Source organism: Anguilla anguilla, chromosome 2 (assembly GCF_013347855.1).
Source record: "Anguilla anguilla isolate fAngAng1 chromosome 2, fAngAng1.pri, whole genome shotgun sequence".
Taxonomy (NCBI): domain Eukaryota; kingdom Metazoa; phylum Chordata; class Actinopteri; order Anguilliformes; family Anguillidae; genus Anguilla; species Anguilla anguilla.
In genome coordinates this window covers 52,304,836-52,314,924 of record NC_049202.1, presented here as the reverse complement: position 1 = coordinate 52,314,924, position 10,089 = coordinate 52,304,836, and the positions used below count along the sequence as shown (strand labels likewise).

At 35.8% G+C, this 10,089-nt stretch overlaps 1 long non-coding RNA gene across 1 annotated transcript; it reads right to left on the bottom strand.

Moving 5' to 3' along the window:
* Nucleotides 1-245: 245 nt before the first annotated feature.
* Nucleotides 246-9,010, bottom strand: LOC118221826. The gene is made up of 3 exons (XR_004764185.1): nt 8,861-9,010; nt 7,725-7,808; nt 246-1,299 (listed from the first exon to the last, which is right to left on the bottom strand). It is a non-coding gene; the product is annotated as an uncharacterized LOC118221826 (long non-coding RNA).
* Nucleotides 9,011-10,089: the final 1,079 nt, after the last annotated feature.

The window sequence follows — 10,089 nt, the reverse complement described above, 5'->3', positions numbered from 1 at the left end:
TTGAAAGTCTGAGACACTTTGAATCTTTCTACTTTTATGTATAAAGAAAAGTAAGCTTTGTTCAGTGTTGAAACTGTATGGGGCCTTGTGAACAGAGAAAAATGAGGGTGGTCGTAAATTAAACAATTTAATATTAAAAATGCATGAAACACCTATCCAGGACTGTGTATTTTAAGGGACATCGTGGAAACCTTGCAATAAAATGCATCATGTAATTACTGTTCTTCCAAATATGTGTATTTACATTTAAAACATTTTTATAGTTCTAGTTTGTACTTTTCAGTGTGATATTAGTAGTAAGTGGGAGGAGAGTGGTTGAACAACCCTATTAACAGAGTGAACAGCTAGGTGCTAACATAAGTAAATGCTAGCTCTTTACATATGTCCTGTTGGCACAGGGATACATTTTCTCCCAATTCCACCTGGCTGCCTACTGTGTATTTTATTAATATGATACTTTGTGGTGAATTGTTCCTATTAGTCAGCTGAGAAATGCTACAGTATGTGGCAAATTTCAGAAAAAATGAATGTCTGCATCTGTGAATGAGTTTCCTGTGGCTTTCCTATTTCCCATTTTATGTAAACGCTCAGCTGTTTATTGATTAGATCCTCATAAATTGTGAAAGTAAATGGCAATGGTGGTAGGAGTAAAAACATTTTAAAATATATTTTTAATATATTAACCATGGCAAGCTGAGAACCACACTGCTATGTCAGCTCCTCTGAATTTAATATTTATATGCACAGCACAAACCATTCTCTAAAAATGTAACTCCAAATTGCAAACCTATGACAGCTGTCAGGATTTATTCCATGGGCTGCACATGCCATTTCTTGGTTTTAAATTGTATGTGCTTATGGTAATTTTGCTGATCATGGTTGGTAGCCCAACAGATAATTGAGTTGTTTAGATTACAAAAAGCATTACAGGATGCCATTATCAACACAACAGCAACTGCTGTTCATATAAAACCACAATCTGAAAATGGCTGCATGCTTAAGTGTTGAAAATAATATATAAATTGTAGTGCCACTGCAGTGAGTCAGGCTAATTTTTCTTTGTTCTGTATGGCAATGTCTTGTTATATATCACAGTGAAGATGAATGCAGTTAATAGACTGTGACACAACCATTAAGTATGACTGTAATGAAAGCGTAATGGAATCAAACTCCCACAGCACTGTAGAACACTAACAGATGCAGGTAAATGTTAAAACATCATCTGGTGAGGGGCTTCATTTTTCTCTGTATAATGTCTTTGTCCTTGAACTTCTATCTGCCTCAGCTGAAATATTCATTCTGAAAGATAAAAAGATATGTGCTGTTTATCCATTTATTTTCTTTAAGGGTTATTTATACTATACGCTTGAAAGCTACTGGCAGCTGTGTGAACCTAGCCTTGTTCATAAGAAAAACGCGTACACATCTGTCCATGCTTCTTGGCCTTACAATTATATCTACATTTTTTGGCTTTCATTTTCTATGTGCTATTATTTCATATTAGAAAAGTATGCAAGAGTTGTCAGTTCTGATCTGACCCTGACAGATTACTGATGAGCTAACTTCTTGAGATCTCTTCTCTCTTCATACAATGAATCAAGTGAATTTTTTATCTGGTGTGGTGCCTTTCACAACAGGATTGTCATTGAGTGACAGCATGGCCCACAGAACAGATAGCAGAGGCAGCAGTATAAGTGCAATCACAATTAAATTATTTACATAACATAGAGGGATTAAAGGTACTACCAGGCATGGATTAAATTATTTGTCAAATTATTTTCTGGTTAATTACATGACACCTGAGATAATGTCTAAATGTATGCTATAATAATAAAACCGACATGACCAAAATAATTGTTTTATTTTTAGGGTGGGTGCCTCATCCTGTTAAAGCACAGTTCTAAAGTGTGGATGGGCCCCTTTGTTTGATATCAAATATGGACCATGCCAATGAGGACTGGGAACATCAGTATCTCATCATGTGCAAGTGTCTTTTCTGCAGGAGATGGCTAGGGAAAATGGTTCCCTGACAACCTGTAACTTCATGGCAAGTAATGATGTTAATAACTACTCTAGAAATCACTGAAAAAATACTCCAATTGTCAGATTTAGATTTTAACATAACATAACATCACATAATGTAAGACGAGAACAGGCCATTCAGCACAACACTGCTTGTCTATTCCTACCACTAAACTGTAAAATTTGACTTATAGCCCAAACACAGGAATCTAGTATTCTCTAATGTGTTTGGGGTATTCTTCCAGCAATATAGCTGCATATAGTGCTATTCATCCACTACTTTATTGAAAATACTATATATATATATATATATATATATATATATATATATATATATATATATATATAAAATGTATCATGCATCATTAAGTCACAAATGTGGATTGGTTCTGAATTTGAGATGTCTGCTTATTTTTCATTCACATTTCTTTGTTTAAAGGTCAGTAACACTAAGGGAAGGTGATTATTCTCAAATCATGAATATGAGCTACATACTATAAGTGTGTCATCTATTGTTTGTATAGCCTACTATATTTATACAAATGAATAGTATAAATTAAAAAATGTTTGGGTAGCGCTTCCTGGACTCAAATTGAGTTTGTTTGAGGTTCTCTTTGGATGGGATACATATGGACTCAAATATATATATCAAAATCAAGGAAAACTCCAAGGCACTCTCTTTTTTAACAATTAAAATGCCTTTATTGTTGTAGCATGGCCATATTAAACTTTTAAAAACAAACTCTGACGCATTTCAGCATCAAGCTTTCATCAGGGAGTCAAAAAACATTTTTTTTTTTTTTTGACTCCCTGACGAATAGTATACATTGTTCCAAGTATTAACTTGTTCCCTCTGTCCTCATAAAATTAACATTTAATAAATCATTACTTAAAAATATATATTATCAGTTGTCATATTTTTATAATTATCATAACTCAAACTTGAAAGTTTCTGTGTTTTAATTTCAATGAAAACAGTCTCATGCATGTTTATTTTTCTCACAAATACACTGTCTGGAGTGAGAGCTTATCAATTCCAGTCACCCATATTTCCTTCACCACAGGCCCTTATCTTGGAGGCAGCTCCTGTGGCATTATATATTAATGCTTGAATTATCAAATAGCAAGCTATTTTCTGGAATAAATCAGCAGGGTAATTGTGCCTAAATATTCAATGTTATTTTGAGATATTACTTAGCAATTAAAAATATTCTTATAGCTGTGAAATATATAGAGATTGGTTTCAGGTAATTGACATATGAGGTAATTTAGATGTTCACACTTGGGCACATTGCTAATAAATATGAATTGCAACAACACTTCTTAATTTAGAAAGGCAGGGAGTTTTTTGAAAACAGTATTCAGTTCTGAAAATAATGTTTTTACCCACAACTTTTCCAAAGAGGAAGGAAGGCATACAGTAAATTTCATTAGCAGGTCTCAGGTCACTTTTTTCTGCTTGATGAATTACAAATAAACAAACAAACAAACAAATAAGCAAATAAATAATAGAAAGGCATCTCATTCAATTTAAAAAAGCCCCACATTCTTCCAGCTGCCACAATTATACCACTTCTTACAGTTCTTTTGCACTCTTTCTTCACAAGGACAACATTACTCAGTCACCTTTGCCAGTGTTATATGAGATTGATGAACATACAGGATCTTTGGCCATGACCCCATACATCATTTTTCAGGATTTCAGACTGTACTTGTGGATTGCCCTTCAAGCAGTTCAAACCACAAATTTTTGATCTATCATGTAAGGCTAGAATTTGAGCGACCAAGTGCTGTATATCTCATGAGTGTGCAGTGTTTCAGAGACTATCACAGATGTTCTCCACTTCTGTAGGTTTCTCTGAATATGAGTTTCTGCTAAGTTATTGTAGTGTAATGTTAAATACTTTATGGAGCCTGCTATTTTAAAGCACACTTAGACCTAGTGTTTTGTGTCTTGTGGTGACACAATAAAAGATTTTTAAAAACATGACATACGATATGTAAAGTTGAGGAAAAACACGGCCAAGTTACTTGAACAAATTCAGGAAAACATGGGTAGCTTTGCTTTCGAATATGGGAAAATGTTTAGTTTCTGTAAAACGTTGGTGGAAGTTCACTTGTAACTTGGCATCATTTTGACTTCAATAACCTGGTATGCAGAATGATTTTTAAAAATTGTGAGTGTGTTTTTTTTTCTTTTACAAGCATGTAAATGCCATTATCACTGCAAAGAATTACTGTTGGTTTGTTTGTCCCATAAGTCCCATCACACCACATTGGCTCCATTCAGCTTTTACTTAAAAAGCACATTTTCTTTCAAGCTCATGCATTTAGGCTGAATTTTAAGATGAGGCAAATGGAGTAACCCCATTTGTGTCCCCTTTAGACTGTTGATTTGAGCTGAGTGGAGACATGGTGCAATTCTTTTCATTCCACTGGGGAAGGGTTTCCTGCTTTGAAATGTGCTTCCCAGGGCTTAATCACATGGAAAGCCCTGGGGAGAGGAGCAGATATATTAGAGAATATTTACCATTGTCTGGAAAGGAATCAAGACCCCAAGAGCTGAGTTTGCATCTGAGGCTTATTAAGACACACACGCACCCACAAATGCACACAGACATGCAGGCATGCATGCATGCACACACAAACGCACACAGGCACGCATGCATGCACACACACACACACATAAACACAGATACATACACAGTGTGCTTAAGTGTAATTAGAGAAACCACAATTACTACAATCTTATCGGAACCATTACTGCAAAGGATAAAATGGACATTAACACTACAGATGTAGGTGGTATTCCATAAATTTTAGATGGAATGTTTTTCTCACAGCAAGTCATGTCAAAATTATATTTTTTTTATACCACAACTTGAATACTCAATTCTGATGGGTCAATAAGCTGTCATTTCTGTATAATGACTGCTGTTTCATACTTGATTATACCCTTCTGCACTCTGCATATCCAAATAGCCCTGTCAAAATGCACTCTCTCGTGATCTCTTTAGGTGACACTTGGTGCCAGAAATCTGTTACTACTTCACTTACGATAATAACACAAATCATAAGTGTAGAAAATTTTTCTTATTTTAGTTTTGCCTAATACAGTTATTTTCCTATTGCATAGTTATTCCCGGTGATGTCCCCTTTAACAAGTCAACTTTCACAATAAATGGCAAATACATTTCTATAAATAACCTGTACATGACTGTGACTTCCCTGGCCTGAAAAATGTAAATAGTGAGCTAGCTTGTTTGTAGTTGTTAGGACAAAGCTGTTGTCAGGCAGTCCATTGTTGGAACAATGTTTTGGTGGATGCTAAAAATACAAATATACATTCTAAAATGTATTTGAACTTGGTTTTGTGGCAGTTACACAATTTATTTGACAGGTAGCCATGGTATAAGTAGGATAATGTACAGTGAGCAAGGCAGTTGTTTCTAAATAAGCCCCTTCCAGGTGATTAAGACCATAAAGGGCCTTATTTTGAAACTAATGACATGCTCACTGTATATTATGTCTTACATACTTAAATATTGCATCATGGTGGCAATAGAACTTTCACCTCACAGCAAGAAGGTGCCAAGCTAGAATCCCGGCCAAGGGATTCCGTTCTGTGGGAGTTTTCATGTTCTCCCCATGTCCGTGTGGGTTTCCGACATGTACTCCAGCTTCCCGCTGCAGTCGAAAGTCATGTAGTGGAATGAATTGTGTGTGGGGTCTATGATGGATTGGCAACCTGTCTATGGCGTATTCCTGCATCTTGCCCACTGCATGCTGGGATAGGCTCCAATCCCCAGCAAACTAAAATAGTGGGCAACTGAGTGGTAAACACAGTCGTATACAAAGAAACAAGCATTTGTGTTAATTTTGGTGACAGATGAACATGGAAAACTATGTTTATGAAGATAAACAAACACGTATATTTTTATGTTAGTGTTAAGGACAGATGTTGCCTGAATGGACTCAAAATGAACTTTACCATAACCAATACATTTTTTCCCTCCAGAAAAGTTACACCCCCTCCACCTCCTTCAAAATGGAAGGGTCAATGTCCAAAAATATTGATAGTATATATTGGAGTCTGGCTACAATGCAGACACATCAGTCAGAAAGTTAATTTGCGGTGACCTTTCTGTAGAGGATCAATACAAAATGGAGGGATCATGGAACTGAATGAGTGTCTACAGGGACAGCAGTGTTATTTTTCTTTAGACGGGCACTGAACTATGGAATTTATATTATCGTGGATCAACACAATTGCAGAAGTATCAATAGAATGAACCAATAGAAATACATAAATAATTATGTTCCAGAGGTTCAGACTGAAAAAAATAATAATAATAAAAACAAATTAGTGTATAAACCAAAATATTTTACCTCAATTTGTTACACCTGTATTCTTAAGGTTTTCCCAATTGAAATTGTAAGTCAATTTGAATGATGTGTAGGTTGTAAATCACCCTAGTAGGTATATAAATGCTTGACAGAAATTATCGAGGGTTTTGGGGCTTTTGCAATACAGTATATCTAAGGCAGGACAATAGAAAATCAATTTAAAGGCGAACACTAACCTATTTCATATGGATGGAAGTCTTGTCATGTGGTTGTGACAAAACAAGCAATTACATAGGTAGTTAATGCCCTTTATTACAGCCATTTGAGATGATAATTATTTGAATGACAATGGAGTAATTGCATTTCAAGGAGTTTCATATTTGCAGACCATGTCTCTAGATGGCTCTTGTTGTTCTTAAAGAAATACATATAATATGTGTGCAAAAGCACATTGAAAAATGTGAGTGCTTATGTATACTGTGAATAACTGAGTGCTTATGTATACTGTGCTTTTTGAATTATGAGGTTAAAAAGCATTTATTCGCATGACCTTTCTTACTTGAAAACAAAATGAGTCACATCTGGGTTTATTTGCATTTAATATTTTGTAGTTATGGAATTTTTATAAGAATTTTGCTCTGAATTACACTAACCGACAATAGAGGTTTTACCCTGTCATAGGTCATAAGTTTGTGCCCACTTGAAAATGGCAAGGTGTCAGGCTTACAGGTTGGCATTTTATGCTTCAGCTTAAGTTAATCGTTTCTCACAAAGCAGCAAACTTTTCTTTCAAATAAATATGTTTACAAGGGCCCGACAAAGCCCAATAAGCAAACACTCCAGACACCAGTGTGAGAGAAGTATGCTCCCAGGCCTTTGATTTTCCAATATTAAATCATTTTAAAGCCATTTTTAAGGAGTTAGATTCACAATGATACAATACGTTTATCAAAGGATAAACTAGCTGGAATTTATTGAGCGGAGATAAAAATGTATGGTTATGGGTTTTAACATTAATTCTTTGATATATGTCATCCATAACTATGTTTGTCCTAAGTTGGCAAAGTCTGTGACGATACACATTTGTCTATGTTAAGTGCATGTATATAGAAATTGCCCCCAGAACTATTGTCCAAAATCATCAATGGAGTGAGAACACATCTGGTGTACCGGACCACATTGTAGATTAATGGGCAAACATGTTCAAGGGAAACCACGGTCAAAGGATAAATCAATGGCAAAGGCATGCTGGGTCCTGGATGTCCTAAGCACACCCAGCTTTTGATTGGTGCACCCAAAAATCAGAGGCTCCCCCTTGGTCTGCGATCTCATTCTCAACCCCCTACCCCACTCACTGGTTTGTGATTGCAATCTCCCCCTGGTCCACCTGCAAATTCTCTGGCACATCCATGATTGGAACTCTGGCACCTTCTAAGGACCTAGGGATATAGGGAGAGCTTTCACTGACCTCAGTATCATGCTATTTCTTTTTTTTTTTTTTTTACATAAAATGTCTATACACATATTATCAGCAAACCAAAATAGCTGTATGTAATTGTTATATATAAATGCTAGTGAGATACTAGTTTGCTATGCCAAAAGAGTTTAGTGATACAAATGACACAATTTTAGCTCAATTTTGCTTCTGTAATTCTGTCATGATTTACAGTATATAATTCCTTACAGTCACCGATAATTCCCGTGGCAGTCATCATCTGAGATGTTTATTCTTCTGTACATAATCCATTACTTTACCAGGTGCCATTACGAGGGGATTATTTGTAACCTACAGGTAATTGGTCACTCCATGCTCTACATCAAATATCTGAATGCAAATCTAGAGTCCATTAGGAAATCATTGGACACTGTAAGCCAAACAATTCAAGCCAAGCATTTAATTTGACTAAAGATTGATATGCAAAGCGATAATTAAGTCAGTGCCATCATGCATACAACATGACCTGCAAATCAAAAAGAAAAAAAGCTTAAAGGGGAATTTCACTTTATAACACTTCTGCTTCTCATGTCTGATAGTGTCCTTCTAATGAACGTGTCGTCCTTCATTTTTCGATTAGTTATTTCATTATGTTAATATTTTACGCTGCTTTGTTGTTTTCCTTTACAAATGTAGGAAGCAAACCCAGGCAGTTTAGGGTCGAACTCGAGGATGCATATCATTGCACGACTTCTGGTGTGGGCGTACCTGCAGACAATATAAGGTTGGTCGTAGAAATAGTGTTGTATGACTACTAGCTAGCGAAACCGAAAATGTCTGAGGACGAAGGAAGTTTTGTTTTTGATCATGGGATTGTTGTGGCCTATCGATTCGAGCTGGAATACACAGAAGAAGAGCTGGCTAATTTGCAGGCTGATCGTGCGAGAGCTAGTCAGGATCGGGCTATTCTCAGGACAAACAGCAACTGGTGGTAGTCATCCTATGTATCACAGACAGACGCGATAGCGTTAGCCAGCCCACATAGTAGCTACCTACCTCTAGTGGTTCGACCAACGATGGGAAAACGGTCCAGGCTTCAGACGGTCGCCTTGGTAGTCAGTGCCTTCAAAGTGGTCGCTGCATGCCCTTAGTCCTCGTTTGCGGGAGTTATGTTGCGGTGTCTGATTACATCCAGCCATGTCTGGCACAAAGTTGCATCCCGTGGAAAACTATGAAAATGTGCTTTCAAGTCAAGTTTAACGGGGGCATTATAACAACCGGGTACAATGCACCTCATTATTACACAGATATCGCATCAGACAAAAGCTAGCAGAGGTTAGTTTGTTCGATTTCAACGCTAAATTAATGGGATGTTTTTCTTCGCTTCTTCTCGATTTTGCCGCCAAACGAAATCAAAAAAGAAGAAAAAACCGGAAACCGTACTACTATGTGGACTTGCCGTAACAAAAAAAAAAAAAGTTTCTAACGTCTTTGTTTCTAACGTTAGACATTTAAAATGAAATAACTAATCGAAAAATGAAGGGCGATACATTAATTAGAAGGACAATATCAGTCATGAGAAACAGAAGTGTTATAAAGTGAAATTCCCCTTTAAGTTTTTTTTTTTTTTTTTTTTTTAATTAAATATTAATTGAGGTCTATCAGTCGGGCAGGTTTTTAGATTCTTGCAATAAAAAACAACCAGTAATTCTACCTCCTGGAAAATACCAGATCTTCTAGTGCAACTGGCACATGAAGACTGTGAGCAACCAATCAAATGAACTGCTGTTATTCAAAATTTAGTTAAACCCTGAATGAAAAACAGGTAAAGACTTGTAAGTAATTTTAGAGGCAACAAGACAATCTATTACCAATGCTATATATGTTTTTGTATTCTTTTGGCATATGTATTGCTGTCATTTTATGTATAGTTACTATCTTGCTTAGAGATGTATATATTCCTTATTTGTTTGATTTAAATAATCTGACCACAAATCTAGCTCATTTTACTGGTTGAGGCATTTCTGGGTATTTTGCCACTACCGAAAACTGCACAATTTCATTCATTTAACGTCATTGGAGTTAAGTTATGTTCACAATATATTGAATACAATTTTTCTGTTTGATTTAACAATTCTTCTTAAATGTCACAGAAAATCATTCTGCTGTAGAAAAGTTTTGAGGAAATAAAAGAAGAAAACAAAGAGATCAGAGTGTTGACCTAAACTGTGTCTTCACTTATATAAATGAAAAATAAGAAAAACCATAAATAAATGTATGTGACC